Source organism: Aquila chrysaetos, chromosome 20, assembly GCF_900496995.4.
Source record: "Aquila chrysaetos chrysaetos chromosome 20, bAquChr1.4, whole genome shotgun sequence".
Taxonomy (NCBI): domain Eukaryota; kingdom Metazoa; phylum Chordata; class Aves; order Accipitriformes; family Accipitridae; genus Aquila; species Aquila chrysaetos.
The window spans coordinates 520,334-545,375 of record NC_044023.1 but is presented as its reverse complement, the minus strand read 5'-3'; the positions used below and the strand labels follow the sequence as shown (position 1 = coordinate 545,375).

Genomic DNA, 25,042 nt, shown 5'->3' with positions numbered 1-25,042 from the left:
GGCCGCCGCCGCCCCCCGCCCTCCCCGGCTCCTCCGCCCCCGCCCCGCCGCCGCGCTTTTGTCAATGGGAAGCGCTCCCCGCCGAGCGCCCCATTTAAGGCACCGGCGCTCGGCGGCCGCCAATGAGGCGGCGGAGGGCGGCCCCCCCCCCGGCCCGCCCCCGCCCCCTCCGCCGCCGGCGGAGACAATGGGAGGGTCCGCGGGCCCCGCCGCCGCTTCGCCTGGCCCCTCGGCGCGGGAGGGGCCCCGGGGGGAGCGCCCGCCTCCCGCGGGCAGGTGCCCCCGCCCGGCCCCGCGCCGCTCCGGCCAGCACGGAGGAATGGGGGGGGGGGGGGGGTGCGGGTCCCGGCCCCGGCCCGAGGCTCGATCTGCTCCCCGGCCCCGCGGAGGGCGCGGGGGTGCCTGCGGCAGACAGCCGCTTGTGCCGGTGTGCGACGGAGGGGCAGGTTGCTGAGAGGAAACCACGAGCTCTTCCTGCTCGTCGTTCTGCAGAACCCTTCAAACGTGAAAACGTGAACGGGGAATAACTCCGGCGCAGCGCCTGGCAGCGCGATGCAGCACCCTGCCTCTCGGTGCCGTGGGCTTCTACGCGCACCTGGGTTTTTCTTTGTTTGGGGGTTTTTTTCCTTCATTCCTAGCAGTTCGTGTAATCGTTCTGTGAACGTCGACCTCACGGTTCGCTGTGACTGACGCTTGGCATTGGACTAGGCTGGGGCAAACTCGGATGGGAAGGCCGCGCCGCGCTTCCCTGCCGTGAGGTTGGAGGCGCGGGCCGCTTGCCTCGCTGAGCGCTGCGCCCATCAGCAGCTGTGACATTTCTGCTCTGTCGAGTCACGGAAGGACTCCGGTCTCTGCTGCCGTCAGGCTTGCTTTCTTAAGGACTAGGTTCATACAAACGTACCATGTTTATTAGCGATTAAAATTGAACTAAATAAAAAAAAAGAAGAGAACGTTTACCAAGTAATTATTCCCCGAGATTTCTGAAGGAAAGGAAGTTGACTGCCAGGCAGCCATAATTGGTTTTTCTTTCAATTAATTCATTTTCAGTTAAGGACGATTGAAAGAAACCCTTTTAAAATAAGAAAACAGGTGGCTATTTTAAGTAGAGTCGCTGGTGTTTTAAAAAAACATGGTTGATGACTAATAATTCAGCGTTATGGATACGTTTGACCTTTCAGCGGTTTGTTTTTCAAAGTGTGCAAATATATATGATATTGCTAGGGCTTGCAGTTGTGGCATAAAACACAGGTCTGCATGATGTATAGAAATACAGAATTAGCTACCGTTAGTTCTGCATGCCGGGCTCTTCTTACTCCACAGAGGTGTAATAAACAGAAAGCAGTATGAAGTTACTGAGAGAAAAGCAGGGAAGGTTAAGAGCTCTGACACCTTCTCCTAGTTATTACATAAACTTGACCTAGAACTCCCTTCCCAGCTAGAGAAATTCCCACCACCATCTAGAAAAAAGGACAAGATTCAGGCTAATGAGACGACTAAAAGTAGCAGGGCAACATTTCACTCAGCAGGTGGACAGAAGAAAATGGGGAATATTCTAGAGCCAACCAAATACCAAACCCCGAAACCTGCAATCAAGAAAAATATGGGGGGAAAAAGAGAGACTCGATTCCCCCATTTGCCTTTCACTGCCAGGCCTTCTTGGAGGAAGGCAAATACCTACGCGTTCGCAGGTGAGGACAGCATCACAAACCAGCCTCAGGAGGACACACAGGCAGGGCTGAGCTGCACGGGCGGCTCCTGAGCGGCCCTCAGTGCTGGGCGAGCGAAGCAAGACCCATCCCCGCAACAGCTTTCTCACGCCTGAGTTTCCTCTGGTGTTTGTTGTGCTGTCCTATGTTGAGGTGGTGCCTAGGGCTCTTCCCATGTCCATTTGGCTACTGAAAAAACAAAATAATTTGCGCGTCACAAAGTGAATTGTGATCCACTATCCAGTGCTCTGAATCTGTTTACAGGGAGGATTTTTAATAGTACTTAAACAGAAAGAAAAAGCTTCTCCACGCTCCTACTGTTTGACATTTTCCATGCTGCTATACACTTGCTCAACATCCTCAAGTGAGTAACCTCGGACAGCAGTCTGACAACATGCGGCAATGTGCGGCGTCAGGAGGACCCGGGACCAGTACAGCACTGGGCCTGTATTACGCGTACAGAGGGACGTGTTAGAGCGTAAGCAGCTCTGGAGCTGGTGCGTACTCTGATCCAGTGCTCTACGGCACCTAACGATGGCCTTTCCCAGCAGAACGCTGCTCCCTAGCAGATGAAGAATCGGTCTTTCGCCTTCAGGAGCTGTCTGTCCAGGCTTTCCCAGGTGTTAGGGACCACACAGGACACGGCAGCTGGAGAGACATTCCGTGCTCGCTTCTCTAATGTTCTGTTTGTGCAGCCCCACAGGCAGCCTGCCATTCCGGTTGCACCCCTGCTTGGCAAGGAGAGCTTGGCAACTACGCAGGGTGGACTTTAAGGAAACCTAAAGGTAAAGGCTGACACGCCTTTCATTTCCACCATCTAGCCAAAGACCCCTCAGCAGATGTCAACAGAGCCCTACAAGCTAAGTTTTCATAAGCTATTTTATTGGGTATCCTCTGTCTGCCTCAGTTTACCCAGAACAGAAACATGTTACTGATTCTGCTACCGTCCTGATTCCAGCTCTGTGTGAGCCAGCAGACAGATAGACAGACAGACAGACAGATAGTATGCTATATTACCAAATACAGCATACCGTATTGGTATGTTTTATTACCAGAGGGCATAGAAAAAGATAAACGGTTACAGTTTTCCTGGTTGTTAGAGCATCAGCAGAGCAAGCTGGAAGTAGGTTCACCCCTGAGAGCACGCTGCTATGCAGGTGGCATTGTAAATTATAGCATGTTTCGATGACAAGGTAGTGAAGCTGCGACCTCAGACATAGCGACCTTAGTCAAGCCTTTGACTTGGAGAACCGTTCTTTGCGCAGATGAAAGCCAAACTGCTCGTCCCCTGGATGAAGTTCTCTCTCCCTGCAAGAAGCTGAAGGAGCCACACATCGCCCCCGGAGCACAGATGGGTACTTCCACTTGACAAGCAGATTAACACCGTTCCGTCTGAGACTCCCCTCACCGCCCCGCTGCCTGATGGCAGGAACAGTCAGCCACTAACCAACACAGAGTGGGACAGCTTGTCCAAGTTAATAGCTAGTGTTATTTTTAAAAGGGAGGAAAATAACCCTTTTCTCCTAACAACGGCCATTATTTTCTTTCCGTATCTGTTAGTTTGGAGTGAGGAAGTTAAGTCAAGTTCTCCGTGTTAACAGCTTGGCTTTCAGGTTCTCAGATACCAAGACATATTTTATTTGTTTAAAATAAATGTTTGCAGGGGACTGTGGAAACATTTATGTTGGCCTCCAGTTTTCTATTAACTTGTTTTTATATAATTTATAACTTGATTAAAAACAGGTCAAATACCCATTGAGAGCTAATTTCAGCTGCACCCAGGGTGTGCTCTTACCACTGCACGTGTGCTACTGGCCCTAATGCAGTGTTATATAACAATTGTGTTTTCTTTAAAAGAACAATAATAATAATTTAAAAACCCAGTTTCACAATATATTCTCAGTTAGGTCATCTGTATTCTGTTCTAACTATTTGTTTATAGGTACAATAGTTCGAGTCATCGAGTTAATACAAACTTAGCGCAAATGCGTAAAAAAGCATCCTCTGTATGCCAAGATGATGGATGCTGTTGGCGAACTCACCTGGCAGGTACAGTGAGCCAAGCAGCAAGTGGGGGGGAAGATGTGCATCACCCACCTCGGGAGGGGATAAACTCCATTTGTCTTTGTTTGCCCTCAGGTATGACACTGGTACAATATATCGTTCTAACAGGCATGACAACCTTAAACTCAAAAAATGTACTGTGTTTTTAATTCCTGCAGATTTTAATGGGAGCTTATACAGCCCATAATGGTATGCCATAATATTACCTCTCAGGTTCCTTAAAATAAACAAACTTAATGGTGCTGCAAAGAAGTTAATGGACAGTATCTTCATTGCTTTATGGATTTATTGAGGTGAGTTCCCCGCTCCCCTGCCCAAGAAACAGCTGTGCCCCAGGGAGCCGTGTTCAGGCCTCCCTGAAGGGCAGCTGAGTCAGCAAAGTGACAGCCCACAGTTATTTTGCATTTCTATATGATTAACACGGAGTGCCACCTCCCCACCCCAATTCATGAAGGTGAGGTTTATTTTTCAGACAGGCAGGCTATCACCTTTCCCACCCCAAATCTGACTGATGATTAATAGTTGTTTTAGAATTACTGCGTAATTCAAAAGTTTGTATTTAATTATTTATCTGCTTTTATTTGCCAGGAAATTATGGCTTTGAGCCTGCAATAAACTCAAATGAACTCCCCAATTAATTTCCTGATGCTTCTGTGTGGCCACGAGGATTGCAAGAGTTCAAACAGCACATTGGTATTTTTAAAACCTCTCTCCCTCTTCTTGTGCCATTTTCTGCTATGATCCCTGCAGCACCTTTGTAATGAAAATAAAATAGACGGATACAGCAAAGTAAGGACTAAAGCAAAATAAGGAACAGAGCAAAACAGACCAAATCAATGAGTCAAATGTGGCACTTCATAGCAGTTAGGACTTTCCAAAATGTTTATGTTGAGCAAGTGAATAGCCTTTACTTTTTTTTTTTTTAGCATGAAGCTGTATTTTATCAAAGACCCCGTGTAACACACTGTGCTACAAAATAGGCAGATTTAAGACATAATGACAATGCCATTACTCCTCCTAACATAAAAGATGGGGCATAAGTTCTAAGTTTAGTAAGAACATCTGGTGATCTCATCTCTGTGCTATGTTGCTGCTTGTGCTTAGCTCTTTGATCCTGTTTTTTCTTATGAATTGAAGAAGTGATGAGAGCATGTAACCTTAGCACAAAACCCTCCCTTCGTCCAAGGAGTGTTCAAGTGACTAGGTTCATTTTACACACAAGAGTAAGAACCAGCGCTGTGGTATGAGGATTGCGTCCGTTCGTCTGACTGGTTCCAGTGACTCTGAACACACCACTATGATCAACAGTCAAAAGTCAGAAGGACATCTACTTTGGCATTAATTTGAACTCATAACAATATTTGCAAAGGTAAACCGCATAAGTAAGTAGTATAGAGACTATGTCACACATGGATGAAAACAAAACACCTGAAGAGTCAACGCCTATGCTCCAAACAGCCTTCGTCCTCCACCCTCTTCATGAGAAATCTCCTATTTCGCACATGGACACCTCATTTTTAAGTACTTTCAAGTAAGCGGCATACACCACTGACTTCCCGAGAGGTGTCACCACACAGACACACGGAGCCCCAAGCCTGTTTAAGGAGTCACAAGAAGGACAAGGAGCTTTCCGCACTCCCAAGGTGACTGAAGTGCACGACGTCTGGCCTTTCAGTCCTGACTGGTCTGCTGGAATGCTAGGGGATCATTAGAAAATAGGCAATACGATCTAGGTAAGAGAGGGCCATCAGTGGAAACAATGCATGGACAAGGAGTGTGGACTTGACGAGAAAGGTGGCCATGTGCACGGTGAGTGTCGTCGCATACAGTCATATGTAATTGCTTAGTATAATCTTGCTCTTCTCTCTGCTAGCTCCCCTGTAGACATCTGGAAAAGTCAATTTAAGCTGCGTCATCCTTCTGGGCAGAATTACTTGCACTGCTTTTCTTCTTGTAATGAGTACTACTGGACAGGCACTGAACACTGGACACTGGTACATGTGTGTTACAGAAGTTACAGCCAGCTCTGGATTGCTTCTAGAGAATTTTGCTCTTACTGTCATCCCTTGTAACATGCCACACCAGAAGAACATTGATATACTACCAGTTTTCAGTATTTGATAACTATGTGTGGTACATTGCTATGTCAAAAATTTCCTTCTCATCTGTCAGTCCAACACAACAAAAAAGAATTTGAGCAATACCACGGTGAAAAGAAGCTGCACTTACTGCTTCCAGTTCTTACGAGGAAGCCAGAAAAGCCACCGACGCTCGTAAGTCGCCTACACAGGAAGACACCTAAGACCGCAGACAACAGATTTCAGGACTGAATCCTGTGTTCTTTTTCCTTCTCTTTCCTGACAACAGCAAAGAGGCAGCGTATGAAACCTTTATTTCTCACGACTCTGCTTAGACAGTAGGCATCCTGCATTAGAAAGGGTTCAGGAAGAATCGTTGAGACCTGTTAGTTACAACATACCTACAAAAATAAAAGCAGCAGATCTCACTTTGGGTACAAAACTCCAAGGTCTGAAGTTCAGATTCAGATGTGGAAAGTCCGTATCCTCAAAACACCGGATAGCATTCATCTGACAATATTATTTGTCTGACAGTTTGGAATGAAGAACTTATTAGGTAAACATTCAAAATTAGGACTCAGTAAGGTTTGTAGAGCTACTGATTTATATTTAACAACAGATAGTTTAGACGATAACAGAGTCAAATCGGTGTAGTATCCTGAATTTCCAGATAGGCTCTGAGCGCAGGTGTTTTGACTGAGCACATAATTAGCCAAGGTCCCACTTCTGGTTTTATTGACCTGACTAGCTATTGATTTAAATGAAGGCAGGACCAGTGTGTGTTGTAATCATTTCCCTATTTAACTGTCAATCTGCTCACTGTTCACATGCTTGCTCAGGAAAAGCATATATTCAAACAAATGTGAGGACTTTCACCCAGATACATCTACACATTCCCAAAATTCTGCAAAGGAAGGTAATATTTTAAATTTAAAACATTATTTTAAATCTGAAAAATAAACCAAACATGACATAATTCTACCCATCTCTCACCCTGTATATCATAAATACCAAGATCCCAAGCCCGTATTTTGACTTTTTCTTTAAAAAATTAAAACACCATATATTTTATTCCTTTCAAGAGGGGAAGGGATGATTACCAAATTCATTAGCAGCTAGGAAACAGCATCTTGTTCGTTAGAACTTACGGTACACTTTTGGTTTTACTTCCTTAGTAGGGATTTGGTCCATTTTCAAGATACACTAACAACCGATTGTGTAATCAAAGAGTAAGTTTGCAAAACGATGTATGTGATAGCCAAAATCACTAAGCTCCACCAAGTGGCATAAGAGAGAAGGTGTTACCATAACGTCCGTGCTTTGGAATGGTTTCAAAGGCGATTGTGATCTCCCTTTAGCCTGCCATAATTAAGTATGCAGCTACTTTTGTTCTCTAACTCACGCATGGAAGATGAGTAGGGCATTTGGGGAAAGATGCCCTGCAATATAATTATTATTCATAAAATATTCAGCTTGTGATCCGGCGTTACAAGTTTACTCATGCATCCCACTGGTTATGAGGTTAATTGTGTGAGTGTCGCACTCCTGCATAACTGTTTGCAGAATCAGTGCCTCTATGAATGTACACATCTGGGACACAAACATCCAGTGTTACTCATTTCTCTTCTGGCAGTGTATCAGGCAGGACACGCAAGGTGTTACCAGCACAGAAAACAAAGATGGCTCCTGCCCTGAGAGGTTTCCAGCCCTTAAATTAAGCCATATCCCTTTATGAAACACTAGGAAAAGTAGATAGCACGCAAGAGAAGCTAACAAAGACAACGGCATACCACAAGCACTAACTGACAGTCTTGATCCTCAAGGGAGGAACACCTTCAGAAGCCCTACTCCGTCACACAGGTTCAGATCGCTTCTTCCGCTCTGGTTTTACTAGACAGGTCTTAAGTTAGGATTAGGTTGAGTCCAAAAGCTTGTCTGCTTTTTCTGGCTGTATAGCTGATGTGATAAAGACTATCATCTTCCCCCCCGCAAAAACCACCTTCGTTGCACAGAACTCCAAGGATGTTACTTTTAGGTTCATTTAATAACATGTTTAATATCAATCCTAACACGGTGTTTCCCCCTCTCAGTGAATCATTCAGAATTGCAGGGCTCCTCCAGAGCAGAATATCCCGCGTTCTGGAGGTGCCAGACAGAAAGGCAGATCTCTCTGTTCTCATTGCCACACATGAAGAGATTGAGACTGAACATACCATGGGAAAGCTCCGAATACCCTGCGACATGTCACATAGTGATACTACTAATAAAAGTCCATTAAAACTACTCATGATACTCCTATCAGTAGTGCTTTGGGTTTTTTTTTTTTTTTGTTTGGTGTTTTTTTGTTTGTTTGTTTTTTTTAAGGGGACAATTACATGTCATATAACATGTTTTAAATTCTGAATTTAGCATGGCAAATAAGTCAGATAGACCTTCAGTGTGCCCAGGGCATAGAGGGAGAGAGCACACTGGGAGAATAAAAGCAGTAACTTTGGTTTACCATGCAGTTCCCCAGGCGATTGAATCAGCGCAATGGAGAGCATGGCAGCAGTAAGAGGGAGGTGCTGAAGCTCCCACTGCAACAATCAGGCGTCTGAGGATGCTGGCTGATAATCACATCAGTCAGGGACTGTTAGGATGGCAGCTGCCCTCAAGCCAGGGAGGGAAAGAAGGAAAAACTGAGGGGGGAAAAAAAAAAAATAAAAAGGAGTGAACAAAATGCAGGGTAAAGCACGTGAGAAAAAATAGGTAATGCCATCTTAAAGTATTAGGGTTAGGAACTACTAGAACCAGATTTGGATGTCTCATTTGAGCAGAGAATCCCCTAAATAGCTCCACTCTTTTCTAAAGATTTCTCTGCTCAGGAAGCAGGTCTTTAACAGCAGCAAAAATATTAGAAACCAGCCTCAAGAGTTTTGATGCTTGGGGATTTTTAAAGGCGTTTATATGAGCCATCAAGACTTGTATACAGAACTTGTATAAAATGAGAAAACTAAAAGCCAGAAAGCCTGTGGATGACAATGCAATAACCTGAAGGAATTTGATTAACTGTCCTCTCCAGATGGCAGCCTGTTGAATCTTGCCATAAGCCAAAGTTGTCTTCTGGGTTGGGCTAACTAAACCTTTTTCCAGACATACTTCAATTCTTGTTCCACGTAACACCTTATCAAAGCCAAAGTTGTCTTCTGGGTTGGGCTAACGAAACCTTTTTCCAGACATACTTCAATTCTTGTTCCACGTAACACCTTATCAAACAAAACATGGCCATCTTTGTTTATCAGTCTCTTCTTAGTCAGACCAGAACAACTAAAGCTCTGTAAAACCCTGCAAGCTGTCTAAAAATAATGTTAGATTTTAATCTTTGCCCAAGACAATTCAAGCTATTTGTCTCTCTCTCACATATTCCTTGGCTAAGTAACGTCAGGACTGACATTAAAAGAACTTCCTTAGCACAGAGTAAAAGCTATTACTGTGTTCCCAAGGTTTAAAGATTAATGCCTTTTAATATAAAAGTTTCCTAGCAACATGTGTTCTTAGCCTAGAATGTATTCCAAGACCGGTGATGCTTTCCGTATTGTATCTATCCCTCTGTTGGAACTAGTCACTATGCTCTGTTGTCATCCTTGCCTTCACAACCTGTAGTATCACAGAACAGTAGCCTTCTTTTTCTAGGTTCAGCTTCTCACCATCTCCCACTTTGGTCTTACACCTGAAAATATCTACCCACCCTTGTCTAGCAATGTGTATTTTCTGCCTTTCTCCATCATTCTGTGGAAGCATCTCCTTTTTTCTCACTGAATATCAGTCTCCTGAGTATTTCTGGATCTCACATTACTTAGCCTGTACATTCTCCAAACTAGGGAGCTATTTTATCTCCGTTTGTAAGGCTGTGGACAGCTTAAGGATCGTCCCGGACCAGCGCTGTCACTCATCCGCCTGCAGCACCACGTTTTCCAACATTCTTTGTGGCCAGCAAGAGCACCTTCCTCAACAGGAACTGCATCCGACACACAGAGCAATAAACATGGAAAAAGTTTTATCAGACCAGATTTTTAATATGCTTGGGGAAGCAGTAAAGGAAAGGAAGATGGGACTGACAGAATTTCCTAGGTTGCAATTTCCTTGTGACCATGAAATGACAGAGAAATTAGTCATGGCCAAAGACGAGCCAAAAAGAAAAGAGATATCAGCTACACATCTGTTTTGCTCTCTTTATCCACCCTGTGACAGAGCAAATGTATGTTACACTGTCTTGTGTTGTTGCGTGACACCATGTCTTCACACATTAACCTGTAGCTCCTTTGAAAGGGAAGCAGGATTGAAAGGGTTGTGCCAGGTCACTGAGTCTTGAGGAAAATCTTTTGATGCATGGGTGCGGAGACCCAGGTCCTTGACAAATGGTTCTTCTTTCCAGGAGCAGCCCCTGTCCGGGCCATCACGCTGTCCATCCCAGACCATTCCCCTGTCACGAGCAGGGCTTTCTAAATGCTGAGAGAAATGACAGGGCATGGGTAGAGAGATGTGATTCTGTGGAATTAGTTACAGTTGAGAGAAAAAAAATCCTACCCCTGACTATTTCTTGGAGGAATTGGGCACAAATGCCTGGATTGTAAAGTGCGGATAGACAACTGTCTCCCTGGCAACCTGAAAAAACACTACAAAGAAAAGTAGCATGTACCGATCCTCCACCGTGGCCAGGGGATGCCAGCAGAAAGAGATATTTAGGGATTGAACGGAGCAATTGCACAGCCTGAGAAAGAGGGGACTGTGCCTCACCCACATCTAGATGCTGCTGGTCCTCAGCAACTGGAGGGTGGATGTCTGGAGCTTAAAATGGAAGTCCAATCTTCACTGGCTTCCACAGCTCCCAGGAACACTTGAGGATGTGGGGCATTAAGAACTGTACAATGTGCGAAGGCCAAATAATCCAGATCCCAAAGGGAAAGTAGCCCACTCAAAGCACTTGCGTGGTCTCAGAGGAATAGGAGAGCAGTGGGATTTGGGGCAGCTCCTTGCCAAGCCAGACTTTTCCAGCAGTTGCCTATGTGGAAAGAAATATCAGAAAATTGTGCAATTTGCTCTTTGCTTGGGTTTAATCCCATTTAACAGCTATGAGAAACCTCTAACTACAAGGCTAAACCAGGAGGCAGACTGCTAGCAAACACTCTACAGAGCAGCCTACAGGAGCAACATCTGAGCTCTTTTAGGATCACTTTCTTACTTATTTACTGTAAAAACTTACGAGTGAAGTGAAAACACAAAGTTACGCAAAAGCAGCTGAGATGGTACGCTGTCAGTGTTTTTGTAGTACAGTATTTGCTTTAATATATCCCTCACCAGAAGACCACAAGGCTGAGTTATAGATGCCTTGAAGAACATTACTCTCAATTTACTCAATTACTTCCTGTGTTGAGAAATTCATCTGTAATTTCACAGAATACCTCTCAATTTCTTCATTTTAACAGAAGAACTGCAGTAGCCCATCCCATTAAATAAAGATGCCCAATGTTAACTGCCAGCCGTGTTTGCTCCGGACCCTGCTAGGTGCTGCAGAGGATGGAAAGCTGGAATTTAATCACTCAGCACACACACACACACACCCCACCACCACTAGAGGCTGAACAGGCTTTGGAGTTGCCTTAGGATAGGCAGGAAACCTTTGGGTTTGTCTACCTACCAAATGGTCCCAATGTTAGAGAAGCTATAAAACGGATGCAATATACTCTATACATTAACCGGCTTTCATTACCAACCACTGCAATCATCCTCATTCGTGCATCATGGTATCTCATTGAGGAGGAGTCAAAATTGCCTAGAAAAATTCCAACACAAACTGTGAGAAGATTCGTGAACCCACTCCAACTGTTTTGAGAATTCATGTACCTACAGGAGAAAGGGGATTTCTTCCATTGGCTAATAAAGATGCAAGTCCTTTTTCTTTGATTAGGACAAATGTGAAGCACAAATAACTTTAGAGAAAGGGTCTTCCTGGTGCATTGGGGGCTGGTGGAAGAGAGAAAGGCTGTGGGCTTCCCTTTGACCCCTGAAATCAGCCCACAGCCACCACCATTTGGGAGCCAGTGGCTTTCTGAACACAAATTCCTTGATGCTGAATGTTACCAATCCAGCAGCATTCTCACAAGAGACAGATTTGGACTTGGCAAAGAGCAGGCATAACTAGGATTCCTCTGCTGAATGTCAGGGGTGTCTCACCCTCTCCCTTTCTCTCCCAGGGGACTGGGGTGCAAAAGGACTCCTGGAGATTCTGTATTTTTCTTGATTCTGTTAATTCAGGGATAAAAGGGATATTTTTGGTTCTTGCTATGGGAGGAAAATATTCAGATAACTTTTACAGTGATAATTGCAGTACACACAACCAAAGCTTAAGCCATATGTTTTCATTTGGCTTACAGAGCAACTTTTCACGCTGTCCCCTCCCCTTATCAGCTTCTACATCTTATATACTTTATTTATAGATATCTGCCTTTCCTCATACAGCAGCTTTGGCCCTAGCCAGGCTTCTGCACTGCTATCTTTCACTTACTGGTCATATGTTTCACCTACCTATCATCACTCTTCTCTTTCCAGCGCTATTCAAAGACAGCCCCAAAATGACTGCTACTAAATGCATTTATTTTTGCCCTGAAACTAAGGACTAACCAGAGAGGTCTGTAGTCTAAACATTGTGCCTGGGGCAATGTGCTGCAATAGGGTTCCATTTCAGCTGAGCAATTAAGGGGCCTCAATGACTTTTCTCATTGTTGTTCAGAATACTCTGAGACGTGGTGTTAAATAATTTGGGTAAAGCAAACCTAAAAGCCATTATTTCTAAATTAAAAATCTCTACAACAAGGCACTTTCAGTTTGGTGCAGATTTTTAAGCAGCTTTTCCAGAAAGCCAAGAGATGTGGCACAAATGGCTGGAACCAGTTATTGCCAACGGTCTCCATAAACTCCAGAGAAATATGAAAACGCTGTTGGAGAACAGTGTTTGCAGGTATTTTATGCTTTTCCTTTATGAGATGAAGATAGTAAGAAATGGCTGTCAAACATATATTGGTGAGATACTGAATTCGTCAGGGTTAGTTTAGTTATACCTCGCCATGGCCATGTTTTTGAAACCTAATTGACACTGTCTGACTCTCTGCAGACCAACGATTTGGGACATTTTGAATCATGTTGTTCACAGAATCCCACAGAAGGAAAAGTCCTTCTTTTCTAAAATAAAAACCTGCCATTTTCATCCCAGACTCAAGTGCTTTGATATTAAGATGACAGGCATCTTATCTAGATTCTATTTCCACATGCAATTTTCACCCAGCAAGAAGCCTCCAGGCTTTAGATTAGATCAGACAACAATACGACTGGAAATACAGAAGGATATAAACCACGCCATTTCTGATCACAAATTTCCCCGTACCAGCTTAGATGCCCTCTTTCGGTACTACTTCCCATATTACAAAGTCAATCAAAAGCATGTGCCTCTCCTCTTTCATTTTTGCGCTTTGTCTCTCCCAGTTTGTAATTTGGGTAACTTGCTTCATGACAGACAACACATGCAAAGAATCAAGCATTGGGAGACCATACTTTTAATCCCAACCTGTGATTTTACATGGTTACTCCTGTGGGCTACCTGTATCTTTACCAGGATACAAAGCAATTGAGCAAAACTAACTTTCTAGCCAAACCTATACCTAACAAGTTACACTCTGCAAGCACACATATGGGAAAATTGGAGGCTAAATATGGTGCAGATAGCTCATGGTACAAGGTAATTTTCTCCCTTCAGTTGAAGCACACATTTTCTCCACTGTTTGGGTGTTTTGCACATGTTCTTCAAAAGTTAACTATGAGTGTTACAGCTTCTATCCTGTGCCACACGCAAAACAAGCAAATGAAAAATACCTCCCCCCCCAGTACAGGAGTGCTGCCCCACTCATCTTATCAAAGCCACTGTAATACAACAGCTAGAAAAAATCGGATCCTATTATACTCTAAGCTCATATTCCTTTCCTGCTTCTTTAAGTGTGCAAGTATCTGCACTATTACTTTCAGACAGGTGTAAAAGAATTCCTTCATAAACTAATAATTGCCTGTTATCATACACACTGTCAATTCTCTGCTCTAAAACCATCACTTGGATTTCAGCTGTGTACACAACACTACCAATAAGATATCTTCAACATTCTGCTAACATTTGGTTCTTCTAAAATAAACTATTCAAAACAGGACAGAACTCCTAGCTCGCCAAGCCAGCCCCCAGGAGCGGAGCGAGGGGTCTCCCGGCACTTTGCAACCTTTCAGTAGCACCGAGCCCTTGTAGCTGTTCAGAGCAGACCATTTCTGCCCGGGGGCAGGAACGATCCTCAGCAGCCTCTGGGCTGCCTCAGCTCTAGGTGCTTCCACTCTCCTTCATGCTACCATGGGCCAGGCACCGAGGGCAAGAGAGACCAAAAGGTCTCTGCCAATTTTCCTTCCTATTTGATACTGCTCTCACATAACAAAAAAATTGCGCTGAAAGTCCAAGTGTATCTTTCTGATCTCAATTTTGCTGACCAGGCACATGAAGTTAATCTTAACCTCCTGCTCCTGATGTTTTTTGCAGAGATTCTTGTTCTCTCTCAGGTTCACATCTTAAGACCTCATTTCCTATTACTTGTACTCTGTGTTGCTCTAAAAAAACTTGTGATGAACTTCAGAAGGAAAAACCCAGTAACACCTGTACTCATAATTTCTCATTTTCTTTACAATTTTACAGGATGTTGTTAGGAATTTTGCTGGAACAGCTCTTTAGTGCTGTTTCCGCTCTCTGCAAATCAATGAGACAATGGCAAAACACTCAGAAACTTCAGTGGAAATAGTGCTGAGGGACACCATTGTGACAAGGCTGCTGTTGTTCCTAAGCGTCATGAATATACTGTGCTGTAGCAGTTTGAGAAGCCATTTTGCTCATTTCAGCAGTCTACATTTTCATTAATAGTCAGTGCGGTTATTCCTTCCCCATGGGGCTATAAAACCGTAAATAGCAAAAAGAATAAGAATAGGCAGTCAGTCAAATGACAGAATACTAAAAAGGTCATAAGTAGTACACAACACCAAAATAATTGAATGGCTGGTTTAGGGAGTGGAACTCCAATAATAGCCTCCCAACTCCAAGATAATATCAACATGAAAAGCTAGCACAGAATGTTTAATTCAAGTAACAGTGAATTTGGAAATTAGAACAATTTAAAAGACAGGTTTATTCCAACACCCTAATTTCTTTTCCGGTTGTCAGCTAAATTCTGTGAGCATTATCATCCTTTCACTGGAGGTCTCAATGACATTATGTTATATGAGAATGAAGTAGAATTAAGAAAAGCCTCAGCTGTTCACTGTGACCCTCCACATCCATTTCCCATGAAACATGCTTTCCCTTAAAGGCTAACGTCCAAGCTCGGCAAAACTCAGTAAATCGTGTGCATCCCCCTCAAGTATGAAAATACACACATCTCCACATTGGTATAGAATCAACACATACTAATTGTGGGTGCAACCCCAGGGAAAGAGTGGAAGAGGGAGACAGACTTGCCTATTGGATGGTAGATCAATGGCTTGGGAGCCCATCATCCTGGGAGAGGCAAACCAAGCTGCTGAGTCACTGATTATTTCAAATGATGTGCATAGTTTTTCTGTCCCTGAACACCAGAATGGCTTTAGGCATTTAAGACAAACTCAATGATTTCTTTCATTACTCTCCTGAAAAGGATGCCAGGTCTTCAAAGGCTTCCAAATCCACACTATTTCGATAACAATAAGAATTGTTTTACTTCTAGGATTTTCGTCTAAAAACTATATATAACCTTTCAGGGCTTCTGTCAGAACACCATAGAGAGGGAGAAGTCTGTGTTGCTACTGGAGACGAAAGTAAGGAAGGGATAATGTTTTCTGACAGTACCAGCTGACAACACACCGTAAGCACAATCCTCAGCTATAACAATGGACATCACCTGAAAAATCACCTTTTTAACTGGGCAAAGCATATTTCTATTAGACAGGGAAATCTGAATTAGACAGGCAAAAGAAGCAGTGTGTAGCTCTCACAATTAAATGCTCGAGCAGCAGGTTTTCAAGGTTTAGGAAATTGTGAGCACATCACTGGAAATTAATGAGAGGCTGGTGTATTTCAGTGCATACCGAAAAGGTTAAGCTACAATTTTCATTACATTGATAAATAAGAAACTGTAAAGAGGGTGATAATTTCTAGAGGGTGAATGTGCTGTCCTGTGACAGACTGGGAGCTGGAGGTGGCTCAGCCCTTCACCTGGGCACAGGCTCACCTAAGTCTAGCTTGCACCAAGCTGATCCTCCTCTTTCCTACCAGGGAAGTCACTTCTTGGCCAATGAGTTAAACCATTCACAACATTTAGTGAAATTTAGAATATAGAGCCTAAACTGGCAAAAGCACAGATTTCTAAAGGAGATGTAAGTAAAAGCCTGTCATCTTGCTGAATGTTGGAAAATACTGTGGGAAACAATCGTGGATTTGAATGAGGATGCCCGGTTTTTGTCTGGCCTTCCATCCTTTCTTTAAGACATGCTCTAGGAGGCTTTATAGCTTGACATTTATGGTAAGCAGAATAACTAATGCTTCTGCTATTCCTATTTGTGAATGGTTTTTCAATAACTTACTTGCACTTTATAAAGGATTGTCTTCATTTTCAAATAGTGTTATTTAATATTATCATTATTTTTTAAATACTGCTGTAAACAAGGGTGTAGTGCAATAACCCCAAAGATGATCTTATAAGCTGGAAAAGTAGTTAAAACATAGGGCTTTCAGGTCATGCATCAGAGAGGCACTATAATTAATTTTTGGCAGCTTTTGACTACAGGGCACAGAGCATTCTTTACTGCATTTCATTACAAGTTTGAACAAACTTCAAGAATAAAATATTTTGTACAAATTTGCTGTTGTATAGATGGATTTACAAAGTTTTTTCAGAGGTTTGCAGAAAATATTTGCAAAAAAATTAAATGAAAAGCAGTTATAAATTATTTTTAAAATTTTAAAGCAAAATCCTCATTTATCCCTTTTGTGTAATATCCAGTTACAGTTGGACCTTTTGCTATTTCATTTTGTGAGGCAGAATTGCTCTATATAAGGCAGTAAAATAATACCTCAGCAGGGAATTCTTCAAGCTCTTTCTTTTAAGCTTTTATATTTTCTAAAATGTTATTCTAGTTTCACCCATAGAGTCCAACTTCAATAAGTAATTGAAACTGTATCTGTGTTCAGTAGATTGAACATCCCTGATCTGAACCACAGGGGAACAAAAATATACCTTTATCCTCTGCACTGAAACCCTGATGGTTGAAGTCAGCTCTTCCTGCTGATTTTGCAGTTTTTGCAGCAGGATTAACTATTCAGTGCCAAATTCTGCTATTGGGTACAGATCCATTTGGTTTAATTACTAAATAATAGAAACACTGGAAAAATAAAAGCTCAATTTCCAGTGTGACCTATTTAAATATATGTGGTTGTCCTTAAGATTGTTTATACCAAGGATATAAAGGAATTAACGAAGTCGACAACATCAAGGACTGCATCACAGCAAGGAAATCACCACTGCTTGGAAATGCATTTTCCCAGTGTGCCCAATGTACCTTTTTTTTGCTAGAAGACAGTGAAAATGACTGAGTACTCTTCCTTGCTCCCCGCAGCTCTCTCCCATGGGTATCGGTAGTCAGAGACAAACGGACTGAGCTGAGCTCAGCTGGGCTGAGCTTGCTGAGTTATCCTGCTCGTCCCTGCTCAGCCTGGGGAGGTATGCTGCTGTACATCGCCTTACAGAAGGACCCCTCTTCCCGGTGTCCTCTTTGAAACCTGCTACCAGTAAAAAAGAGGCAAAGCCAACCTGGAAGTATCCCTGAAAGTTTTCTCTCCTACAAGGAACACCCAGAGGAGCTGGGTTTTGCCAAAGCAGGGAGCCGGTATGAGCTTATGGGAGGAATGTCATGAGCAAACAACTGATGCTTTGCAGCGCTTTTATTGTTATGGTAAAACAGAAGCCCCAGCAGGTTCTGTCCTGTTAAGAGGGATATGGACAGTTAAAGCATATAAAACACATCCTTCCCAAACACTATGGGGACTCCCAGAGCTGGAAGAGCAACAAAGGGAACTGAGGTGCTGGGAATGCCGTGGAGAAGGACAGTGGCAGTACCAGCAAACCAGTAACATGGTATCTCTCTAACACAAGATAGGAGAAGATCACAGAGACAGTAATCCTCTAGTGCAAGACAGATGTCCTAAAGGCACGCAGTCTGCTTTTATCAACATTCTCTGAAATGCTTTGCCAGCATTTTTGTAGGTAGGTGTGCAATATCAGCCTTTGTTTTATCAAAGAGCAATACAACGTGAGCTTTGCAAACCTACCTGCTCGGGGAGGGGCTGGGCTGCAGCCGCTGCTCTTGCAGCACAGAACATGAGACAACAGCAAAGGCAACAATCTTTTGCAAGTATATGGCCATATTTAATGCCTCTTGCAACAACTTAAAATAGCTCTATTTGCTTTTCTTTTGTCATAACATTTTCTTCACTCCTAAGCTGGAGCAGAAGAGTATTTTCTCACATGATTAATGCCCTTCTAACAAAATTACTTACAAATGGATATAGAGCAAGTGCTGCTGAAGTGTAGAGGGCTTAAGCCTGTCTACCACATTTGGTTTCATAATCATGAACATACTGCTTTCCAAGATTTAGCGCTCCTCTTTTCTATTCTTCTGACTCAAAAATAGGCCTGTGTTAGCTTCTTTCATAACCACCATATGGTGCCTAGAAAACCTTTCATATATTTGCAGTTCCCCAGGGCCTGCTCTAGATTTAAGAAACAGATTTCTGAGGATGACAATCATTTACGATAGATCAAACAATTTTTAGAGGTGGGGTTTTTTACCTCTTTTCTAGTGCTCAGTACATTTGTCCAGAAAATAGGCACCTTCTCAAGACAAGTGGCTCTTCAGTGAAACTGTGTATTGCCTTTTTGATATATCAGATTTTATGTCTTTTGATTTAAAATGCTTGCTTTTGCAGTAAAAGTACATGGAAGTGCAAGATTTCTCTTCAGTTCTCTAAGCACATCCATTACATCCCCTCTTACCCACATTCTCCCTGCCTGCCATTTGTCTGTCTTATCTCTTACCTAGTTTTCTCAGTAGCTTTTATTTCGAAAATCCTTTTGCACACAGAATGAAATGTCGTGCTTCAGGTGAGGCTGCAGCGTGGATTTCAAATATCACATGATTACATTTGCTGTAGTGTTTATCTAGATCATTATCTATCATCTCACAGTTTATGAGACAGCCACTGCCACATTCTGATCAGCTTCCCTTAATTTCATCCTGGCAAGGTTTATAGGTGCTTCAAGCTTCTTTTCCATTGTGGGTTCTTTTTATCAACCCTGAATTATATCTACATTGTCTCTAGGTTGGTTAGGTTTACCTGAAATCTTTAGGGTTTATCTTTTAAACTAAATTTCTTCTTGAAAACCGTAAGATATGAGACGTTCATGTTTATTTCCTTGTCCTCTTTGTTTTAATGGCTTCTGTAATTTCTTCTGTTCCAGAGATGAGGATAATTAGTAACCAGTCTTAAAAGATTTTATAGTTTTGAAGTGTAGTATTGTTGCTAGAATGAATATTCCCATTCTTCTGAAGGCATTTTAAGACAGCTGGAGGTAGGTGAATTGATCTGAAGAAATTAACAACCAAACCTTCCTACAGAAAAGACCAAAGATATACTCTGAAGTTCAAGAAGTTAATTCATTCCTTCCCATTCTTTCTGGAAGTTCCTTGTTTTAGCTGGTTTTGACCCTCCCCAATGGAAGAAGAAATACTTAACAATAATCACACAGGTCGCCTTCCTTAAACCACTGAAATGTCAAGGACATGCTCCAGATTGCACAGGCAGTTTGTTTTGGGGAGACGTCTGCCCAACTTATCACCCTAGGCGTTTGATCAGAGTTTTTCCAAGTATCTAATACATAGCTGTCATTAATTACAACGTAAATAAAAATAAATGAGGTTGCAGTTTCATTATGAAAATTGGTTAGAACAAATACAGCAGCCTAAAATTAATCTACCGTAGATGTAATATAACCCCCAAAAGCCAATGAAGTGCTGTGATGAAAATTAATTGAGCACTCTAAAAAGCATGGACTTACTGGAATAAGTAATTGGAAGTAGACACATCTTTAGTAACAATAGACTCTGGAAGTCTTATTACACACATTTCAGATGCTAGCTATGAGAAAGGTTTAGCAGATCATCTCCTCTAGCTTAGTTAATTACTGTGACTTTAAAATACATAGTCGGTTTTAGATGCAGGGACTGACCAATTCCTGCATAATGCAGCCATCTAGCATAGTAACATATAGAAACAGGCTTCTGGTTGCAAAATCTCCTGCGACCAGGTTTGTAAAGAATTTCCCAACATGAACGACCCTTGTGAGTAAATCTGGCGCAAGAGACATCATCCCCCCACATATCGCACAGACCGGGCTGCTCCACAGGGTAGCAGCGTGGACTGCTCGCTCTGACGGCAGATGGGCAGACATCAGACATCACCTTGCCCTTGCCCTGGGTCAAACCCTCCCTGCTGGACACAGGGATTCCTTCTGCCCAGGTCCTACCATCCAGGCTACCAGCTGAAACCCTGCAAAGGTGCCTTCTCGTTTTGTCAGAAGCTTTTTCTTTACATGGTTCACTTGGGTGGTTCAAGCATCTTCTCTGGTGGAAACATATTTGCACAGAGCAAGCTTTCAGCAGAACAGCAGAGGCATTTTCCTTGCTAAAGCACATAATATTTCAAGACACCCAAGACCTTAACAGCTATAATACAAATGAGCGTGATAACAAACACTGTCATATCTGTGCACTTGTGAAATAACTTGCAAAGTTTCTTACCACGAAACAACAGGAAGGAAATGTTATACAGATTTCTGTCACTCATGCAATGGCTATATTCTTCACTGATCTAGGCTTACTACCCCAGTGCACAGGAATTGGCCTGTTTGAAGCATGCACTGACCCTAGATCACTAGCTGGTCAGCTGTTCCTCACTATCATGGAAAATTACCAAGAACCAGCAGCTATAGGAAGATGCAGCAGGATCTTGCGACCTTGCTGCCAAGTATTGCCATTTTATAGGGAAACACAGGCTGATTTCAGACGCTCATTCTGGAGGTGAAGTTAATGAACATAGCAGCAGGAAAGAACAGCTTCAGATACAGAAAAATAAGGAAAACCAGCAGAGAAACACTCATGTGGAGGAATAAAACCTTTACTGGGGCATTATTTCTGCTGCCAGAAAGGACATACCTTACCAAAGAGAGAGAGACAGTTTGAGTGCAACTGCAGAGAGCTGTTGTTTTCTGCTAGAGACGGATAAGAATTCACACCATCCAAAAACACTTCGTGATGCCAAAAACATAAATAAAGTACATAGTGCACCACTTTCAACACCCTTCTGCTTTCAGCAGTTCTCCAGTTTGTTGTATATTTTCATTATGGCTTACATTGGTGTGCAGCTCTATTCATAACTCATATTAACTTTCTTCATATCTTCTTTTTGCAATAAAAAAGAGATTCTTCCTTCCTTGCACCTGGCAACCCAATGGCAAGAGTTAGTAGACCAGATTATCAGAGAACAATCCCTATCACATATCACAGCCAAGCTGCAAGGCAAGTCTTGTTTGAGGAAATTTCCAGTAGTTGTGCTTCCTCTACCTGCATACTCCCTTCAACATTTTCTGAATGCAAGTTATAAAATAACTGGATAACATATGTGCAAGTTAGATGAGGTTGCTGTATGTGTGAAATGGCATCAGTGGTTGATCTGGTCCATTGCCTTTTCTGGGAGCTGCACTACTTACACAGAATCTGAGACAGACCTGAAAAACTTTATTAAAAAACATGATAGAAAAAGAATATCCAAATACAAACATGTAAAAAAAAAAAAAAAAGTTTAATGGCAGTGATGGCCCAGGTCTGTTACTCTTGGCCTGAAAACTGGAAGATGTCTTTTGTCACAGTCATAACCAATAATATCAAGCCAAGTATTATGGGCACTAACGCGTTAACTGCTGATAAAGTTAATTTTAAGAATATTCCCTTCTTTATTATTAAAAGAAGACTGTATTAGTATGCACAAGATAGTAGAGCAAAGCTGTCTTGATTAAAAACTAAGCAAGGATTTTTTTTGTTACATTTAGATTAGATCAAGAGAGAGAGTTTCTGCCTATTTTCATTACATTATTTTATACTGAATACATTTTTAACAACAATGGGATACCCCATTAAGGATATGAAGAGCTGTCAGCAGTTTTCACTGAACGCTGTGACATTTCCAGAGTACTCTAAATGATTCAAATAATCAAAGAATGTAATCACTTCTGGATAAAACCACTATTGTACAGTTACTAACTGAAAATTGCTTAAGAGAGAAGCCTTTTGGGGGTTAGATTGCCTCAGAAGGGTAGAAGAAAGCAGTGATTTTGCTACATTCCCATCTGGACCAGCCAAGGACTGGATCCGATCAGTCTGCTTGGAAAAACTTCACTCAGCTGGGCAGAGCAGCAAGGGACCCTCCATTCTGGCTGTCCTCCTCAGGTGTGTTACAGAGCGAGGATTTGCACTAGAAGATAAGAAGAAACAGGTAAAAAGCCATATTAACTGTCTCTAAGTTACTGCATTATGAACCTGGCAATGCTTGATTTTGCTCTAAATGATCGCTATGCTTGTTTGGACTGTGATTAACAGGGCAAAAAGGAAAAGAAAAAGCTTTTGCATTATAAATACTGCTGCATCATAACTTAATAGGGTTCATTCAAGTCAGTCAGAATGTTTTTTAAACAAGCCGCTGTGGTAACAGCACAATATCAACCACTTCAGAGGTTGCATTTCCCAAGCAAAATAAGGCCCCATCTGGCTTTAGCTGGATATGTCATTTTAAGAATCCAAAAGGCCTTAAATTGAATTAGAGAAAATTTTAATGCAAGTATCTTCTCAATTTTTTTAAAGCCAAATACATTCCATCTTTAGGGCACACTCAAAAAATTACGAAGGCATGTGACAGATTTGAAGAATGACACCAGGTTTTCCCAGAAGTCTGAATTCAGATTAATTTTCCTGATCTGGACCAACTCTTTCAAAGTTTTTAAATGGCAGATTCAAAAGAAATTTAAATAGATTTTGGAGCATCCACCTGGAACCTAGCTAGATACCTTTGTCTTCTCTTTGTGTATTCTGCACGCTAAGGCCTCTTGACTGACCTGTTGAACCAGGCTCCAAGCCTAAGCTTTGAAACAGGGGTTTGGGGGCCTTAAGAGCATGGTTTCACGAGAACAGCACATGCTCTTTTCCCCTCCCTACTCCTATAGGAAATATACGCTCCTCATCAGTTCTGCAGCTTTCCCCTGGGGTCTGAGCCAGCCTCCAGTTCTGTGTTTTCTCAAAGACAAAAACGGAAAAAGTTACTTTTGGGGGCAAAACTTTAGATATAATTGGAGACGTTGCTTAGCTACACACGGGCATTTACATTTGTACTGCCTGTCAAGCAGGGAAAAAAGACAACTCTCTTGGAGTAGCAGGGATAAAAAAGCACTTTAAGAGAGGTCATCTAGTCCAACCCCATGCTCTGAGGCAGGCTTGTCAAAGCATATAATACTCCTGCCAAGTTACATGTTGTTCCAGCCTGTTCTTAAAAGACCTCCAGTGGTGGATAATCCACATTTCACAATGCAGGTCGATGGCCAGGGCACTAGTGAAGGATGCTTCCCTCACACCAACAATGGTCCTTTCTGTTATGTTTTGGCAAACGCAGAAAGGAATTTCTTCTATATCTCGTAGATCAGGCTAATTCCCTTGCTTGGTTAGTTTCTGTCAGCTGAGCTTTGAAGATACCCAATAATTTCAGTCCTAGGAGAGCATTATGAGCTGTTCTCTGATGAACACATCATCAAGGACAACACTGTAATGGGTTTTTAAATTGTTTCCCTTAGTCATAGGCTTAAAATAAAAATTAAAAAGAGGCAGAAGAAATAGTACAAGCATTAGACAAATGTAATAGGAATGCTTAGACACTGTAAAAACCAAGGGAGAACATAATTACAGACTATGTTTCACTGAAAGTGTGAGTCACTAGAGAAGACTAAAAAAATGCTTTAAACATATATATTCAGCTGTTCAGCTGATAATAATAATAATTAAAAAAAAGAACCCCAAACACTTCGGGGCTCCTCTCCTCGAATACCTCCGATTCCTAAATCCAGAAATACAAATAAAAGACCACATCCTCAGGTAGTGTAGCAGGGTGTGCTAGTTTACCCCAGCTGAGAACCTGCTGCTACAGCTGCAGAGCATATAGACTTCAGATGAAACATACCTGCCAACCCAAGGGATGGTGAGAAAGATGAATAAGTTGGACATACGGCTTATATTTAAGTGGTGCATGAAATCCATCAAGCTGGGCGTCTGTCAGTAGCCTCATATCCCAGCAACGTTGAGTGTGTTTTTAATCTTAAACAGCAGTCAGCAGAGGTACATTCAATAAAAGCAGATTTGAAAAGGCCATTTTTAACCATGGTACACTTGTCTGCACCTATAGAAGATCGTTGTAAGCTCAGTATGTCATAGCACATCATATGTTCAACTACAGAAGTGGGTTTAGCCTGAGATATTAGCTACATATTGCAAAGATTACAAGGAATAGTGTTATTTCAGACATGCAAGCGATAGTACAAGTATACAACAGCAGCATGGTTTAGATTTTTTTTTTCCCCCAGCTCCTAACAATGGGAAAGAAGAGCAAAAAATGACATTATGTGTTGGGAAGGTGGAAGTCAAGGTCGCAAGCCTTGTGGCTGAAGTAAACAGATGTCTGAAAGCTCTGCCTGTACCAACACTTCTGCACAACTAATTTACATCCTCTCAGCTATAAAATGAAACCCTGATACTGCACTCCTATCTTGTGTAGCGTGTTCCTGCATCACAGCTCATAAAGCCACAGGCAAAAGAAAACAATACAAGCCTAAAAACACTTCACGTGACAAGGAGCAAGAAGTTTTTCTTGTGAAAGACACTGCTCATAACAAAAAGTAAGGCAGTCTGCCTTGCATCTACCTGGTGCAGCAGTGACTTTGGATACTGCAAGTTGCA

At 42.4% G+C, this 25,042-nt stretch overlaps 1 protein-coding gene across 1 annotated transcript in view; it reads right to left on the bottom strand.

Moving 5' to 3' along the window:
- Positions 1-21,878: 21,878 nt before the first annotated feature.
- The window catches only part of CARD19 (caspase recruitment domain family member 19), an 82,102-nt gene continuing 78,938 nt past the window's right edge, over positions 21,879-25,042 (bottom strand). The window contains exon 9 of the transcript XR_005930973.1: positions 21,879-22,520. The gene's annotated coding sequence lies outside the window, so the exon portion shown is untranslated. The remainder of the gene's footprint in view (positions 22,521-25,042) is intronic.